The sequence below is a fragment of the Felis catus genome, chromosome B1 (genome assembly GCF_018350175.1).
Source record: "Felis catus isolate Fca126 chromosome B1, F.catus_Fca126_mat1.0, whole genome shotgun sequence".
Taxonomy (NCBI): Eukaryota; Metazoa; Chordata; class Mammalia; order Carnivora; family Felidae; genus Felis; species Felis catus.
The window spans coordinates 148,564,061-148,581,784 of NC_058371.1; the positions used below are offsets into that span (position 1 = coordinate 148,564,061).

A 17,724-nucleotide genomic window follows, 5' to 3' on the forward strand; every position below is an offset into this window, starting at 1 on the left:
AAATTTGAAGTCTTTTAATTTCCTTGGCAAGAGCTGTCATTAAGAGGCATCACCAACAGTATTAACTGCCATCACATTTGATTTTCAATTCTACTTTAACTGCTGATATCACTTCAGTAGAAATTCTGATTTGACTGACAGTAAAACAAAGCCTTGCCATTTTCCTGTCCAATTTTATAACAGTACAATTAAAGCCGATTTGGGAAGGAATGAAAGAGAACTTGCAATGAGGGTAACCAAGTTTTTTGTTCAACAAGAGTAACCAACTCAGGTGGAATGAGTCCAAATGAGCTTTTTGAACAATGCCTTTCTTCCCAGGACAATGTTTAATGGGGGATGGATGTAGTTTTGTGGGGGAAAGGGGTGGGACTGGGAGATTTCAGATCTAAATGTTTGTGTTTGTTTTCTGAGACAGTGGCTTTTGGTGTGGGGTAAGGATGGAACTTGATTGGGTAGCATACAGAACGATCTGTGACAACTTTAGCGATGGTTCCTCTTCTCCACAATTCAACCCCCATGCCTCCTATGGAAGTTTCTTCCTTACACAGACCACTATTATTTTAGAATATTTATCATAATCAATTTGGATCAGTTTAAGAAAGATCTATCTATGCAGTTCCTGAACTTCTTACACAGGACATGAGTTCATAATTGCAGAGATTTTCAGATACAGGGTATCAATGCCTGTCCACACTCCACTTTCTTGGTTTCATGTCATAAAAATATATTCCCAGGTGGTTTCAAATGATGAGATTTAGTCTATTTAATGTGTGATTTATTTATTTTAATGTTTATTTATTTTTGAAACAGAAGGTGTGAGCAGGGAAGGGCAGAGAGCTAGGAAAACAGGATCCAAAACGGGCTCCATGCTGCTAGCAGAGAGCCCAATGCGGGGCTCAAACTCTTGAACTCATGAACTGTCAGATCATGGCTTGAGCTGAAGTCAAATGCTCAATGGACTGAACCACCCAGGTGCCCCATAAGGTGTGATTTTAAATCTCAGTATCATATATGACTTACAGAAACAAATGATTGTTACTCTCTTCTCTAGAAAATTTCATTTCTTTACCTAAAAAATAAATGTCATGCATGCTAAATATACTTTATTTCATAATACTGGGCCTACATTTTCTGAATAATCTTTATTCTCTAAGAAATTGTATCCTGGTGATCTCTTTATAACTCGTATTTAGAATACTCTATATTGCCATCATATTTAGTTTTTGAAAACAGAGAGTTGTTCAAAGCATTCTTCTCAGTGAAGCTCCTTGATAAATTGCTATGACTACAGGATAAAGTCCAAGTATTTGGCAGTGTTTTCAAGGCCCATTTTTATCATATGTCCTGTTTCTTTTTATCCATACGCTCCAACATTTCCCCTCTACCCCCATGTGGGCCACAAGCCTATGCTTGTAAATGGAAAGTGCTTTAGGTCAAAGCAACCCACTGAATGACTATGTTAATGTGTGGAGCATTGTAGAATAAGCCTAGCTCTTTATACTCCTCTGGTGCCATGTCAAACCAGCTTTTAACTTGATCCTGATCTTTATCAAAAACAAAGGAACAGGAAGAGAATTTGTACCTCTTTGTAGGAAGCAGATGCTAAGAGTATTCCATTAGTGGCAATGTACTGAAGAAATTATTCGCTGGTGGATTTAAGCTCCCATTTCTTTTCTGCCTGTGCCCAGAATTTAGAGTATCTTCTACGTAGTTTGGAATCCCACTTTCCCTTTTATAAAATAGCCCAGTTGCTTGGACCACATATACTAAAACTTAGGGAATAGGTGCTTCCTAAAGATTTTTTAAAGACTGATTGTCTTAAAAAAGTCTAGAGAACTATACTTTAGGTCAAGATGAGTAACAGGAATTGGATTTACACCCTTACTTGAAGCAAATTTTTAAAAATGTACCACGTATATGAGAAACAACAGTTTCTCGAGATCTGAACATTAAGCTAGGAAAGACAGCGATCCCTAAGAGACGGGAAACAAATGAAGTGAACCCTACGATAGTCCTAGCTTACTGCTTGGGGAGTTTCCAGGCCCTCATTAAGGGAGATGGAGATAGGAGCCCAGGAAGACAAGGTACCTGAAATTCACAGGGCAGAGCATCGGAGCAGAAAGAGAGGGAGAAAGATATACATACAAAGATCTAAAGAGGTTATCCTCATATTTTCGACTAAGTATAGATTATTCATATGGATATACCACCTGAGGCCAGGTAAAGAACCACCTGAAAGACAAAATGGAACAATATCTGGTGTTCACATAGGGCAGGGGAAAGTTTTTGATCTCATAAGAGTGAAAAAAAAATCTCAAAATTCACAGGGAGTAAGCTTGAGTACTCAGAACGGTTTGATCCCCATAATGGGAAAAATTAGCCTTAGATAAGAATGTTCCTTTGTTCCTGCTTAATAAGGCTTGTAACCTAATGCCATCTTAAAATAAAGCCCTTGAATATGTGTATATGTGAAGACCAATGGTTTCCCCTAATTTCAAAATAATTACGCTGAGTGAAAGAAGCCAGACACAAGAGTATTTACAGTCTTGTCCTACTTCCGTGCAGTTCTAGAAAATGCAAACCAACCTGTGGTGACAGAAAAGAGGTTGGGATAAGAGAAAGGGGAGGGTGGGATTTTTTTTCTATTGATATGTACATATGTGAAAACTTATCAAAGTGTACCTTTTCAGTACCTATAGTGTGCTGTATGCTAACTGTATCTTAATAAAGCTGTTCAAAATGTTTAAGCTGATATTTGTTTGCTTATGGAGAGATTCAGTTTCTTTCTCTCTCCTTCAAATTCCGTGCATCACAGGAGTTAAGATTTAGGCAACCCACCTAGTCAAAAGTGGAAGGCTCAGGTTCTGGGGCAACAGGTTCGGCATCGTCAGGCTCAATCGCCCCAGGGTCAACTGCAACAGGTTCTGGGTTTGGAGGTGGTGTCGTACGTGTGGATACTTGAGGTATAGCTACATAAGGTTTGGCAGCAGTAGGCAGGGGAGCATTGAGTGAGAAGAAAAGTCCTTCGGGTTTATGTGAGTTAGGGACAAAGTGGGGAGATTCCCTAGGAGGAGGAGAGGGGATCCACCAAGCAGTGGCAGGAAAACTAGGAATGTGGTGGAAGGGGTCTCCAGGAGAGGTGAGAATCCAGGGAAATGAGGGCATCCCTGTATCAGGGTCAGGATTCCCAGGGTAAGGGGGGATTTTATTCTCTGAAGGACGAAAAGGAGGAGCAAAATCCCTGTCTGACATGGGATAAGGAATATTCAGAGATGGGTTAAGTGGGTAATGATTGCCACCATAATCCTAAAGGAGAAGCAAAGAAGTCAGTTAAAGTTTATTGTTTTTATCTATCCTATCTATATATTACTTACGTTATGACTGTAATGATATATGATGAGTGAAGATTATTTTTGTAACAATTCCAATGGAATCTCTTTCTCAAGGCTAATATGCTTCTGTAATTTTTGAATTAGGAGACTAATAATTTCTTGAGAAAACTGAATAAATCTCAATTTAGGGAGAAATATTTTGTGTTTAGGCAAATCAGAGTGTTTTAAACTGCACAATATGCCAGCTTAGGCCAGGACAAAAAGAGAAGGAGAGAGTGTGTGCAGTATAAGATTGGTATTTCCAGGCCTCCTTCTCTGTACCCTCCGCCCAGCGCACTGATCTCATTGCCCGCGCCTGAGAATCCCGAAGTGCCCCACCGAAGCATTCACTTTGTTATACCTCTTCCAGGTGCCCTTTTGATCTCCTTCCCATCCAGCAGCATCCAATTCCATTCATCAAAGCCTAATAACTCAAACTGTTAAGAAGGAAAGCAAACTGGATGTGGATGAGTGACTACTGGCTTTTTTTTTTAATTGAGATATAATTGACTATAGTTAATACTGTTGTATATTTGAAAACTGTTAGGACAGTAGAGCTTAAAAGTATTTGTCACACACACACAAAATAAATAAATAACAAAAGCTTTCACTACAAGGAAAAAGTTGTAACTATGTAGTAATGGATGTTAACTCAATGTGGTGATCATTTTGCAACATATACTGCTGGCTTTCATATTTAGTTTTCCCTGTGGTGTTTGTGTTTTAAATGAGATTATTAATGTTGCTGATGTATTTACTGTTAAATTTCACATGATTTCTTTCAGTATAAGTGTTGACACATTTTCCTCCAGTTGCTATCCAGATTTGTCTATTACATGTATGTAGGATTATCGGGGCGCTGCAAGGTCACAAAATTACGTAGAAATTTACAAAAAGTTAAGACATGTCTTGGTCTCATCTACATGACATTTTATTTCCTATCATAAATTTGTCAGTTTCCATGAGCAATTTTGACACATATTGGTTTATATATCAAGTTCCTAGATTCTTTGATACATTGCATAGTTCAATTACAATTAAGGAATTTAAATGTGTATAACAAAAATATTTTAAAATATAATAAACTATATATATAATATTCTTAATGTGTTTATGTTAATGCTTACCAGTTGATGAACTTATTTCATTTACATGTATACCAAGTTAACTAGTCAACAGCAGACACCATTTATGAACTAGATCCAATTTCATATTTGTTAGAAAATACTGCCTTCTTTATCATCAGTACTTTTCTATTATATATAACTTTATACAACTAATTTTCAGTTTAAAGCATTTAATCTTAAGTGCGGGGAGTGTAACTGGGCAAGATATCATGTATGAATAAGAAAATTACAGGATGTATAAACATACAGGTGCCTATTATTTATATATGCATTTTAAATGAGCCCATCATAGCAAGAAAAGAGAACATGTTTCTAAATTACTTTCCAAGCCTGTCAAGGAAAAACATAATACCGAATTACAGTAAAACCTTGGTTTCAGAGCATAATTCGTTCCAGAACAAGCTAGTAATCCAAAGCACTTTATATATCAAAGAGAATTTCAAGAATCATTGTGATCTTGTAACGTTCAGCATCACATACTATTCGTATTGCAAGACTTCCTCTCGTTTGTTAAGTTTAAAATTTATTAGAAATGTTTGCTCATCTTGCGGAACACTCGCAGAACAAATTACTCGCAATCCAAAGTTTTACTATATTTAACATCATTAGAAAATACTATTTTAAAAAGAAAATAAGAGAGAATGCATTTTAATATCTTGTAATACAAGCAAATATGAATATATTTTTTACCCTTTCACCAGATGTGAGAAATTTCTGAAACAACAAAGAAAATAGTGTTTTATTTTAAACTTCATGCCCCTGAAAAATATTGTTCTTTAGATCTCTACCTATATTCAGTGATCATAACTGACAAAACTCTCCAAGTAACTTGGGATTTTCTTTCTTAAGTGGTGCAGTTTATTTGCCTTGTTTTCCCGGACTATGTAGACTCTTCTGTTATTCTAAATACTTCTTAAAAACTAGATACTGAATAGCCAATATTAATGTTCTATTAGTGCCAATGTTTTCACACAATCATTAAATTTCTCATACATATTTATTTATAAACCTTCATACATAGGGCACCAAATATTTTGGCTTCAATTTTGTGACTAGTTGCTTGTATATACCAGTTATTTACATTAGAACATTATTTTGTTTTATCACAAAATCCCCTGTGACTAAACTAGGCTTTGCAATATAAATTCTCAGAAATTCACAGATGTTTTCCCTCAGCAGCTTTGGGATATATTTAAGCTTTTTGTAGAATGGATATTCAAGGATTTATTTTTTAAAAGTATAAAATGAGTGCCTACTATGTGCTCTCTGAGTGCTAGACATTGGGTTCCTAGGTACTGGAAAGAACAAACAAGGTTTCTTTGTTCAGAGATGATTTCTAGGCCTCCCAGCTAGTCCAGCTTCCTCATTAAAATTTAATATTGTATAAAAACAAAACACATGAATAAAAAGTAAAGTCAGATCTATAAATACAGAGAACAACAGTTGATTCTTGCCAGAGGGAAGGGTAGAAGGGATGGGTAAATGGGTGAATGGGAGAGGCGCCTGGGTGGGTCAGTCAGTTAAGCCTTGCCTTTGACTCAGGTCATGATCTGGCTGCTCATGGGTTTGAGCTCCTCATGGGGCTCTGTGCTGACAGCTCAGAGCCTGGAGCCTGTTTTAGGTTCTGTGTGTCTGGTCTCATTTTGCCCCTCCTCTTGCTCATGCTCTGTATCTCTGTCTCTCATAACAGTAAAAAAATTAAAATAAAAAAAAATGGGTGAATGGGAGAGAGAAGAGAGAGACTTATGAAATGAGTAAGTCATGGGAATCAATGGCACAGCATTGGGAACATGGGGAATGGTGTTACGTAGCACTGTTTGATGACAGATGGTGGCTAACACTGCAGTGAGCACAGCATAGCATACAGAGAAGTTGACTCACTGTGTATGTATACCCCAAACTAATGTAACATTGTGTGCCAACTATACTCCAATAAAAAAATTGACGAAAAAGAATTTAATATCGTATATGATATTTCTTTCCAATTTTTAGGTTTGTTTCTTGAATTACTGAGTTAAAAATGTTTGCTTATGCATCATATTTTCATTTTAAGGTATGATGCGTGATGCACAAGTGATACATGTTCCAGAGTGTTCACACACAGACAAATGTCAGTGAGTTGTATTTGTGACCACACAGTCCTAGACTCTCTTATAATTAAAATATCAATTCTTATAAGAAATTCAAAGTAACACCTCCTACTGTTCTCAATTTTAACGATTCCTTTGCCATATAGCTCATGGTATTAGGTCAAAAGTGTGCACATCCAGACGTATCTCTTGGCTTTCCTTTGCTGGATTGTCATGCTTCTCTACTGCATACTTGTAGATGGTACAAGTATAGTTTTTTCTTAGCACAACTCCTGTTAGCACTTGAGCAAAAATGACAACTTACAAAAAGTCATATACTAGTCAATCGATGAATGCTGTGCCTCATACATAGGGTAATTTGTGGGTATTTTCTGCACAGAAATCATCTAGCTCTTTGGGACACATTCTTCCTATTAGTAATTCCTAGATCATGCTATCTTCTACTGTAATCTTTCATACAGGCAAAATCTTTCTGGATTCATTCCTTAATTTGTTCAAATAAATTTAGTACCTTGTCATAAATTTTTATTGGGCATAAAGAAAATATTTATCACTCTGCAGAGGGAGTGCCCTTACTTAATACTTCTGCTCATTGAAAAGAAATAAAGACCCCATGGAAATACGTTAAACACAAATATATTTGTACTCCATAAACATTTTTCAATCAAATTTAACAGCAACAGTAGTCATAAAAATTGCATTGTAAAGAAATCCAAGACTTTTAAAATGTAAGATACACTTGTTTTTACACTTGTGTAAAAACAAGCACATTCATATGCAAAATGAAAAAAGTTTTACCTCGTTGAACATGGAAGAAGCACTTCTAAAACAAAGGAAAAATTAATTCCCTATGGTTATTTGACAACATCTGCACCCAGATTTCCATATTACTGAAGAATTTGTACAGTCTTATTAGTATAGTTTCTTTATTTTTGAAGTATGAATCACTAGTATAAATTGTTTGTTATTGTTATCAACATATGGTTTAGAACTAAGTACGTGCCCTCAAAATTTTACTTTGGCTGATGGATTTTGGTTTGTATTTTTCTACGTGTACATCAATCTTCCCAACCAACTGAAAGATGATTCAGCTGTTATTCATATACCTGGTTTTACTGCTCCCTTTCACCTCTCAGGTTTTGCTTGCATTATGTGTGTGTGTGTGTGTGTGTGTGTGTGTGCACTTGCACTTGTGTGTATATGTGTCACTTCTTTACAGTTGCAGGATCATATATTCAGTTGTTCTTCAATTAAGCTTCAATATATTTTAGAAATTCACCACAGATTATGCACAAGATAAGAATAAAAAATAGTGGAAAACTCATCATTTGCTATTTTAAGAATAGAATTTAATTAATTTTAAGAGATAGGATAATATCTTGAAATTTGCACAGGATGACAATAATAATTGTAAAATAGTTAACAATATCAAGTAGCATTTAGTTTCCTATTGTATCCTAAGTATTCTGCCAAGCACTTTAGATAATTATTTAATTCCCAAAACGATTTTATGAGGTAGGTGTCATAATTTTCTCCTTTTACAAAGGACGATGTTTAGCACACTCATTGGCTAGGATTAAAATTTTTCCTACAGCTATTTTTTTTTTTGCAGCACAGTCTCATTTGTTTATGCCACGTTGAAGGTTGCTATGTCCATTTAAGCATTAAGTATATTTAAGTATACTCCACCAAATATTCCTTATGACTCTACCTAAATACCTTCAGCAATGAAACATCATTCCCACAGGAAGCCCAAGCCAGCTTTCCATAATTTGAAGACATAGACTCTTAAAATAATCTACATGGGATTCTGATTCCATGTAACTTTATCTTCTCTAGCCCACTGCATTTTTGTACTAGCCTCTTCTCCTTGCTGGTAGCCATTTTCAGTTAACACAACTTTATTATTTTATTTTTTTAATTTCTTTTGAAAAGTTTGTCACAACTCGGGGACCTGGCTGGCTCAGTCAGTTAAGCATCCCAACTCTTGATTTCTGCTCAGGTCATGATCTCTCTGTTCCTGGATCCAGCCCCGTGTGTTGGACTTTCGCAGAGCCTGCTTGGGATTCTGTCTTCTGTCTCTCTTTTCTCCTCCCCCCACTCCTATGTGCTCTCATTCTCTCAAAATATATAAACTTTTTTTTTAAAGAAAAGTTTGTTACAACAAAACTCATGCCTATTAACATGTCTCTCTGAGCTGCACTATTATCAAGACTATAATAACTTATGTCATTAAACATGAATCCCTCCCTATCTACAATTATTCAATGGTTATACTGTGGCTATAATTTTAGAAGTCTATTTACTTACCTTTGTAAAAGCAACACACAAGATGCAGGGACCATAATAGAAGCTTCATTTTGAGTGATCTTATGAAGATTAATTGTATATAGTGGTTGTTTCAGAAAATATACAATATATATCTTAGTTATTTCTCTTTTCCTAGAGAGAGACAAAAGAATGCATGGCTTTATTAGTCTGAAGAAGCACCCTTAGCAGAAAATTTGGTCCTGCTATTAACTACTGTCCCCGTGACCTAACAGGAATGATGCTACAACTCAAATTACCTGCTTTTGCAAATGTCCTTCAATAATTAGGCTTCTAACCAAAACTTCTTTAAGTGGGAGTGAATTGATTTAGTTACATAGGGATACATTTTTGCAATTAATTTGTCATGGAGGGCTTAGCATAAACCATAACCAAGATATGTGCCTTGGTTAGGCTCAATCTTCTTCAAAGATAGTAAACTCAATCTCTAGTTGTTTGATTATTGGTTTATGTCTTCTAACCTTCTTCAAAGTCATAAATTATCTCCCTCTTAACAAAAAGTCAACATACAGACTTTTATATAATTTTATATATTAAATATTTAATAATATATTTAATATATTATTTTATTACTTATAATAATACCATACTATATATATAATTACACATTATTATATATTATATATTTCTTATTTATATATTATATATTATTATTAATATATATATTAAATAATGTATTATTTAATAATATATACAATTTATTTAATAATATATTACAATATATTTTTTATATTACAATATATTACAATATACAATATATTACAATATATTATAATATGTATTTATTATAGACCATTTATATAATAATTTATATAATATATATAATATATATATATTTATATTTATATATATATATTTATACATATATATTTATATATATATTATATATTTTATATATATTTTATATATATATGTATTATTATAGACATTTATATAATAATTTATATATATTTATTATATATTAATATATATATTTATATATTTATATATTTAATATATATATTTATATAATTTATATATATTTATATATAAAATTTATATATATTTATATATAAAATATATAAATTATATATATATAACTATAATATATAAATATATATATAAATATATATATAAATATATATAATATATATAAAAAATATATATAAATATATATAAATATATATTTATATAATATATATTTATATATTTATATATTTTATATATATATATAAATATAAATATATAAATATGTATATATATAAATATATAAATATATAAATATATATATAAATATATATAAATATATAAAAATATATAAAAATATATATATTATTATATATATATAAATATATATTTGTATATATTTATAATTTTTATATATTTTATATATATATATAAAAAATATATAAAATATATATAAATATAAATATAAATATATATAAAAATATATTTTTATATATATTTATATATATTATATATTATATATATATTTATATAATTTATATATATTTATATATAATTTATATATATTTATATATAATAAAATATATTATTTAATATATATATATTTATATATTATATATATTTTATATAATTTATATATATTTATATATAATTTATATATATATATAATATATATATTATAATATGTATTATTATAGACATTTATAATAATAATTTATATAATATATATAATATATATTTATATTTATATATATATATTTTATACATATATATATTTATATATATATATTATATATTTATATATATTATATATATATAATATGTATTATTATAGACATTTATATAATAATTTATATATATTATATATATATAATTTATATATTATATTATATATATATAAATATATATATAATATAATATATATATTATATATATATAATATAATTTATATAATATTACTTAGTACCTCAAATGTGAAAAAATATGAATGCCCAATACGAAGTAATTTATTAGGAATAATAATATCAGGTTCATGATATATTGCCAAATGAATATTCAGATGTTAAATATAGCTAACATATTTAATGGGCTATTTCTAGTTATGGGTGATTTTAAAATAATTTAAGTAATTCATTTTATCTTCTATAGTCTATAATGTTTTTTGTGAAGTGAAAATGTATTACTTGTATGCTAAGTATACAAGCATATTCTAATAATACTCAATGTTTTCAAGTTTTAGTTGAGACTGTGAATGCTTAATTACCTAATTGTAACAAAACCTAGGCTGCAAAATTATATTCATGGGCAAAGCCCTGGAAATTATATACTCCATCCATTTCTCAAAACATATTTTTTATTTTAGGTCACTTGTTTACCTGTTCAGCATGGTTTTGACCACATATTGGATGATCTTTGCTGTAATGTTCTTTGGTATTATACATCTGTTTTTTTGTTTTGCTTTGTGGTTTTTTTTTTTTTTTTGAGAGACTATGTATGAAAGACATCAATAGGTTTTATATTGTTTTTAGGTAGTAAAAATATAGGAGACAAAGATCTGTGCCTCATTCTCTCTCCCAATAAGTAGCACTGAAGAAATTCCTGACAGGCCCGAATACTTAGCTTTTCCTCAGCTATGGATACACTTTCATGTCCTAGATACATTGATATTACTTATCTCTTGTTTTTGCATTTATTTTTGTTTGTTGCTTACCAGCAATTTCATAGTCAAATATCTTGGCCATATTTAGAACTCTACAGGGCATGCGGCACCTCATTTGGAGATGCTTACTTCATCTCTGGCTTTATCTTATTTCCCCCAGTCTTGTTTTGTCCTCATCAAAATACTTATATCTTTTTTAAAAAATCCTGTTTTACTTATTTTGGAAGCTGTCTTAAGTCCTTTCAAAATGGGTTATATTATAAACAGAGGAACAAATTAACCAATCAAACAAATCTCCTAAAATTGTTTACAGTGCCAAAATTCCCCTCTGCTGTATTTTAACGTTTTTGTAAAAAGAACATAAAAATGTTAGTTGGTGAAACAAAAATATCATGAATTTATACCTAAAGAAGATAACATTGTAGCCTTCAATATAGACCAATTATTTTTAAAGTGGCCTGTGCTTCATGGTAGACCCTAAAGATTAACAATATAAAGTTAACTGATGTATTCATTGATCTCTCTAAAACCATTCCTTTTAGCTTTTTCTGGGTTTCTGAAACAAGAGTATTTATTGGCTGGTTCCAGATTTTCATATACATATTATATGACGAATGTCTAATTTGCCATAATACTAATTGTCATATTGTCTAATAATTATCTAATAATTTTCATATTACGTGGCACTAGAATAACTTAGAAGAACCCATCCCTTATCCCACTATTATTTTGGGAACCTATCAATTTGATTATATACAAAGGCTCCAAAACATAGATAAATATAGATTAAAAAGCTATGAGAAAAAATGCATATTCACCTTTTTAAATGTGGTTTGGAAAGAAATTCTATATTAGTAGTTCAAATAATGCCATCTTAAATTATTATATTACAGATAACCCAATAAGCATAGTTTTACTTAATTTATATTTTGTCTTAATGTGGGTATTAAATTAACAAAGCTCTTATGCATTAGCAATTCTATTAAAGATGAATAAGCATTTCTTCTTCATAAAGAATTTAAAGAATAAAGTTTTCCTATAAGAATAATAACAAAGGATAGCTCAATTATAATTTTAGAGTTCTAAAAAAATCAAAAATGGAAAAATTCCAGATTTATCAACGTTTAAAAATCCCTCCCTTGTCCCACTGTCTAAATTTATTTATCTACTCATATATCACTTGTGATTTAGTCTTTTGAATCTTCCAGAAGGAAAAAAAAAAACATTTATGTCTCATTCAATTAATAATTTTCCATTCTCCTTTTCCTCAATTTTTTTTTCCTTTGAATAGCTTTTAAGTGAGAGGGGATTATTTGACCCCACTCTTCAGTTCTTCAGAACATGAGAATTCCTAAGTAGAACAAATCCATCCTTTTAGGGTTTATGTGAACTCCTGAGTCCAGTCTGAACCTACAGAATAAAAAAAAAATCCTGTACTTAGTCTTCTCTTATGTAGTCTTAAAGTGATATTCAGATATGTGGTGGATTAGATTTACACACCACCCTGTGTTACTAACTTCTTCAAACCTGGAGAGAACGTAAATATGACATGCATTTATAGTCACCCTATTAACTGAGACCTAAGGGAGAATCTTTCAATAATGGAAGCATCTTTATATGGGGGTGGAGGGAAGGATACCTTGTTTCCAGGATGGAAACTAATGGCTGTAGATTTGATCTTGCTCTGGACACTGTGCCTCAGTCCCTTTCCTCCGGGGGTACTTATAAGAAGTCTTTAATTTAATGTTACTTCTTTTGTTTTGAAATAAATCAGCTTCATATCTGAAAAAATAAAAACCTATGAGTTTTACTTATTTGGCTGGAAATTATTCCCCTTATTTCACAGCATCATAAAATCAGGGAAATTCCCATAATGTGGCAGTAAAAGACAAATTGAGAACTGTATTAAACTTAAATACTAAATGCATTTTGAAATATTGATTACTGGATTATTGACATTAATTAGAAAGGGTGATGAAGGAATTTTATACTTTATTTTATGTTAAATACGGAATAAAATGGTTTAACATAAATATATTTTTAAAATACCAGTGTGGTGGGGGTGCCTGGGTGGCTCAGTTGGTTAAGCATCTATCTTCAGCTCAGGTCATGATCTTGCAGTTCGTAGGTTAGAGCCCTGCATCAGGCTCTGTGCTGACAGCTCAGGGCCTGGTGCCTGCTTCAGATTCTGTGTCTCCCTCTGTCTCTGCCCCTCCTCTGCTTGCTCTCTCTCTCTCTCAAAAATAAATAAACATTAAAAAATAAAATAAAATAAATAAAATAAAATAAAACAAAATAAAATAAAAGCAGTGTGGTGTCTTTTTCTATATTAGTGTTACAAACATGAATTACCAACTGTGAATAAATATTAAAAACTTAAAGAGCTCTTCTGTCTTGTATATTTATTATTGACAACCATGTATTTCTAGCAATATGCAATATAAATAAGAAATGATAAAAGACAGTACTGGCTGGCAGTGCCCAAGTCTTAAAGTAATGTGAAGTGATTTAGCTTGAATCATAGGACTGTAGTATTTGTTAGAATGAGAGTACCCTCTTTTCCAAATATGTAACTTTCTTTCTGTGGAATCAATTAGCATAAAACCCCCCTCACTAATGACCTCACAGAAGGAAAAGTGCTCACATACAACCATAAAAATTTTAACCGTATTATCTACTAAACTACAACATATTTCTGACATTCAGCCAAAAAAAAAAAAATGATGTGTGTGTGTGTGTGTATGTATATACATGACAAACAGGAAGGCAAGAAAGAGCAGTCTACAGATTAAAAAAAGCAATCGTCAGAACATGGGTGAGTTATTACAGTGACTTGTTGGAACCAACAAACAGAGAATGTAAATAATTTTGAATAATATATTGAAGAATCTAATGGTAAGGTAGACAAGACACAGTATCACATAGGTAATTTCAGCACAGAGAGGGAAACTATAAGAAAGAATGAAATGGAAATGCTATAAATAAAGGTTGACTAACAAAGAAAAAGAATGTATTTGGTTAGCTCATCAGTAGGCTCAGTAAGGCAGCCCAGGAAAGACACAGAAAACTTGAAGATAAGTTTCCTTCTTTCTTTCCTCCCTCCTTCCCTTCCTACCTCCCTCCCTTTCTTACTTCCATCCTTCCTTTTTTCTTTCTTTCCTTTCTTTTTTTTCCTTCCTTTTTTTCCTTCACCTGATCATTCACTTAGACACATAGTACTGTTCTAGACCCTAGAGAATATGAGAAATGCAACCCAGTGGATAAAAAATAATCTGGGAACAAAATTAAAATAAGGCCTTTGGAATTTAAAGCTCCAAAGATGCCACTTTTTTATGTATGAAGAAGTTAAAAAGGCATAACTTAATTAATACTCTATCTCAGACTGTTATACTAAAAAAATGGGTGCTATTAATTCTACTTCATGATTCAACAGGATGGGAAACCTATGGATTATATTTGACAGTTGGATAGAATGGACATGAAAAATAAGCTTACCAGTAGCTTTCTTTTGTTATATACAATATCGTACTTCACAAACAGTAGGTGATTTTAGAATAGTGATGGACCAGAACATACCTTGTGCTTTTGTAGTAATGGAAATAGGATGCCTTTTTCTCCGTTACTGACAGCTACTCTCTTGGAATGGTCAAGGTTTTTAATTTACTAGAGAAATAACAATATACTACTGGGGTATCTGGGTGGCTCAGTTGGTTAAGCATTCGACTTCAGCTCAGGTCATGATCTCAGTTTGTGAGTTCGAGTCCCATATTGGGCCCTCTGCTGACAGCTCAGAGCCTGGAGCCTGCTTCGGATTCTGGGTCTCTCTCTCTCTCTCTCTGCCCCTCCCCTGCTCATACTCTGTCTCTCTCTCTCTCAAAAATGAATAAACATTTAAAAAATATATATACTACTAAATATTATTGCTATAAGTGTGCAAAAATTGGCCATATTTTTGTCATGTTTTCCTACTTCAATATTTTCAAAATCTCTTCTAATCGCCAATGAAATAAACTTGGATCGGGAGAGACTGAATCGTTGACAAATCTTTGAAAATTATTTAGAAATCACCAAAAGGAGCTGTAATAGCTGCTATGTTCCAGTTTAATTTACTATAATAAAATATTAGGTCAGGGGCATCTGGGTGTCTCAGTTGAGTGTCTGACTCTTGATTTTGACTCAGGTCATGATCCCAGGATGGGATGGAGCCCTGCACCAGGCTTCATGCTGAGCATTGAGCCTGCTTTGGATCCCTCACTCTGCCTTCTCCCTCTCCCTCTGCCCCTCTCCCCCACTCACTCTCTCCCTCATGTGCGTGTCTCTCTCTCTCTCTCTCTCTCTCTCTCTCTCCTCAGATAAATAAATAAATAAATAAATAAATAAATAAATAAATTAATTTAAAAAATTAGGTCTAAAATATATAGAATAACTGAGACTTTATCTGAATACTGGATAATGTTTTGGCTACTAGGGAGTCAAGTGAAACTCTGCTTACACATTGATCCTCATATCGCTCACGTTTTAATTTGGGAAGCCAACAAATATATACATATTTAGGAGTCAGCTAGGTTCCCCTCCCTAAATTTGAGGGACAGCAGTTATAGAGCTGAATCTAGAGAACTGGGAGCTGATTTTAATTGGCTGATTACATGTGGCAATTAAAATGGTTAAAGTGGATAAGATCATATAGGAAAAAAATGTACAGTTAAAAAGAAGTGGTTGAAGTCAGAGTCCTAGAGAACATTACTGTTTTATACAAGGAGAGGAGTGCATGCAAAATACCTGGAAGAAATAGCTAAAGAAAGATTTTAAAAAATTACCAGGAAATAAATCTTAATTGATAGTTACAAATAGAATAGTGCCCTGGGGGCAATTCACTCATTTTCTACTACAATTTCCTCATCTGCAAGGAATATTAATCTTTATTAGTAATGTAATGGTAATATTAATAGTTGTAAGTTTAATTGAGGCAAATATATAAAGTACCCTGCATATAGATGCTCAGTCGGTTTCAGATATTATAATAATCCTTATTATTTTTGCCACAATCTATTAAAAAGGAGAGATTACAGAGGAAATTTTTAAAAGCATCAAAAGAGTTATTATCTTTAACATAGAGGAAGGTCACCATATTCGTAGAGACTTGAAGGAGACAGTTAAAGTCAAATTGAGAGTTATCAAGTTATTGATATATTGTACTAGGTAGTGGGTAGTATTTAGGCTGGATGGGCTCAATATAGTCTGTAAAATAAAAACGGAAGTTATTTTCTAGTAAGATGAATTGGAAGCGTAAGAAGAGTTGAGGAAGGCAAATAACTCTAATGCCAACAAGACAAAGTTTGATAAGTGGTCTTTGGTGACCAAAAAAGTTTAGAAAACTAACTTACTTTAGGATTCATCTGCTTGGATGGAGTGACAGTAGAAATCAAGTTCATGTTTGGGTGTTTTCCAGGTAAGACTAAGTGCAGAGAGGCAGGAGGGTTATAGGTACCATCAAGATAATATTTGAAATAAGGATAAAGTCGGGGCTGTATAAGAAAGGGAGTGAGGCCAATAGGGAATAGAGAGAATGGAATATAATCAGAGTGTTAAGGCATGGAGTATTCTGTGAAGACAAAGAACAATTCTCTTAGCTTCTTCCTGTTCCACCATTTCAAAGTATATGTCATATGTTACTTCCTTCTGAAAAAAACTTTGTGTTCGTATTGAGTAAGAAAGGACATGAGGATAAGAAGGATTGGATAGAATGGAGTATAATGGAAGGATTAAAAGATTGGAATATTCTATGAAATCAAAGGAAAAGTCTCAAATTTTCAAATCTTTTCACCAAAGACACATGTCGTATAATGTCACTATCCTGTGTACACCCCTCCCATGTCTTCCCATCACAACCAAATGCATAACACAAATTTCTAAGCTCAATAACCTTCATCTTTATCCCTTATTTTCTGATTTCTAATCTAGTTTTCTTTAACTTTCCCTTCCCTCTGTCTTCTCTGGGTATTTTCATCCAGAGTTTTTCCTTATAATACATGCATGTACCCACTTATTTGCATTTTGTGTTTCTTCATTTGTCAGATACCAATAAAACGGGGGTGCTTAGAAAGTTTGTGTTCCCAATGCCTGACTCCCTTCTTCAGTAAGACAATGTAAACTGAGAGGAGTGAGGGTTTGTGGTTGAGGCTATGGCAAGTTATGAGCATGAA

The 17,724-nt window shown here is 32.3% G+C and overlaps 1 long non-coding RNA gene across 2 annotated transcripts in view; it reads right to left on the reverse strand.

Annotated features, from left to right (window-relative positions):
* Positions 1-17,335, reverse strand: part of LOC109499450 — a 40,495-nt gene extending 23,160 nt beyond the window's left edge. The window contains exons 1-3 of one of the 2 annotated variants that reach the window (XR_006597028.1): positions 16,906-17,335; positions 13,161-13,303; positions 8,899-9,030 (exon numbers count right to left, since the gene is read on the reverse strand). This is a non-coding gene — a long non-coding RNA (uncharacterized LOC109499450). The remainder of the gene's footprint in view (positions 1-8,898; positions 9,031-13,160; positions 13,304-16,905) is intronic. The other variant, XR_006597029.1, reaches the window with a different exon arrangement.
* Between the last annotated feature and the right edge of the window lie 389 nt (positions 17,336-17,724).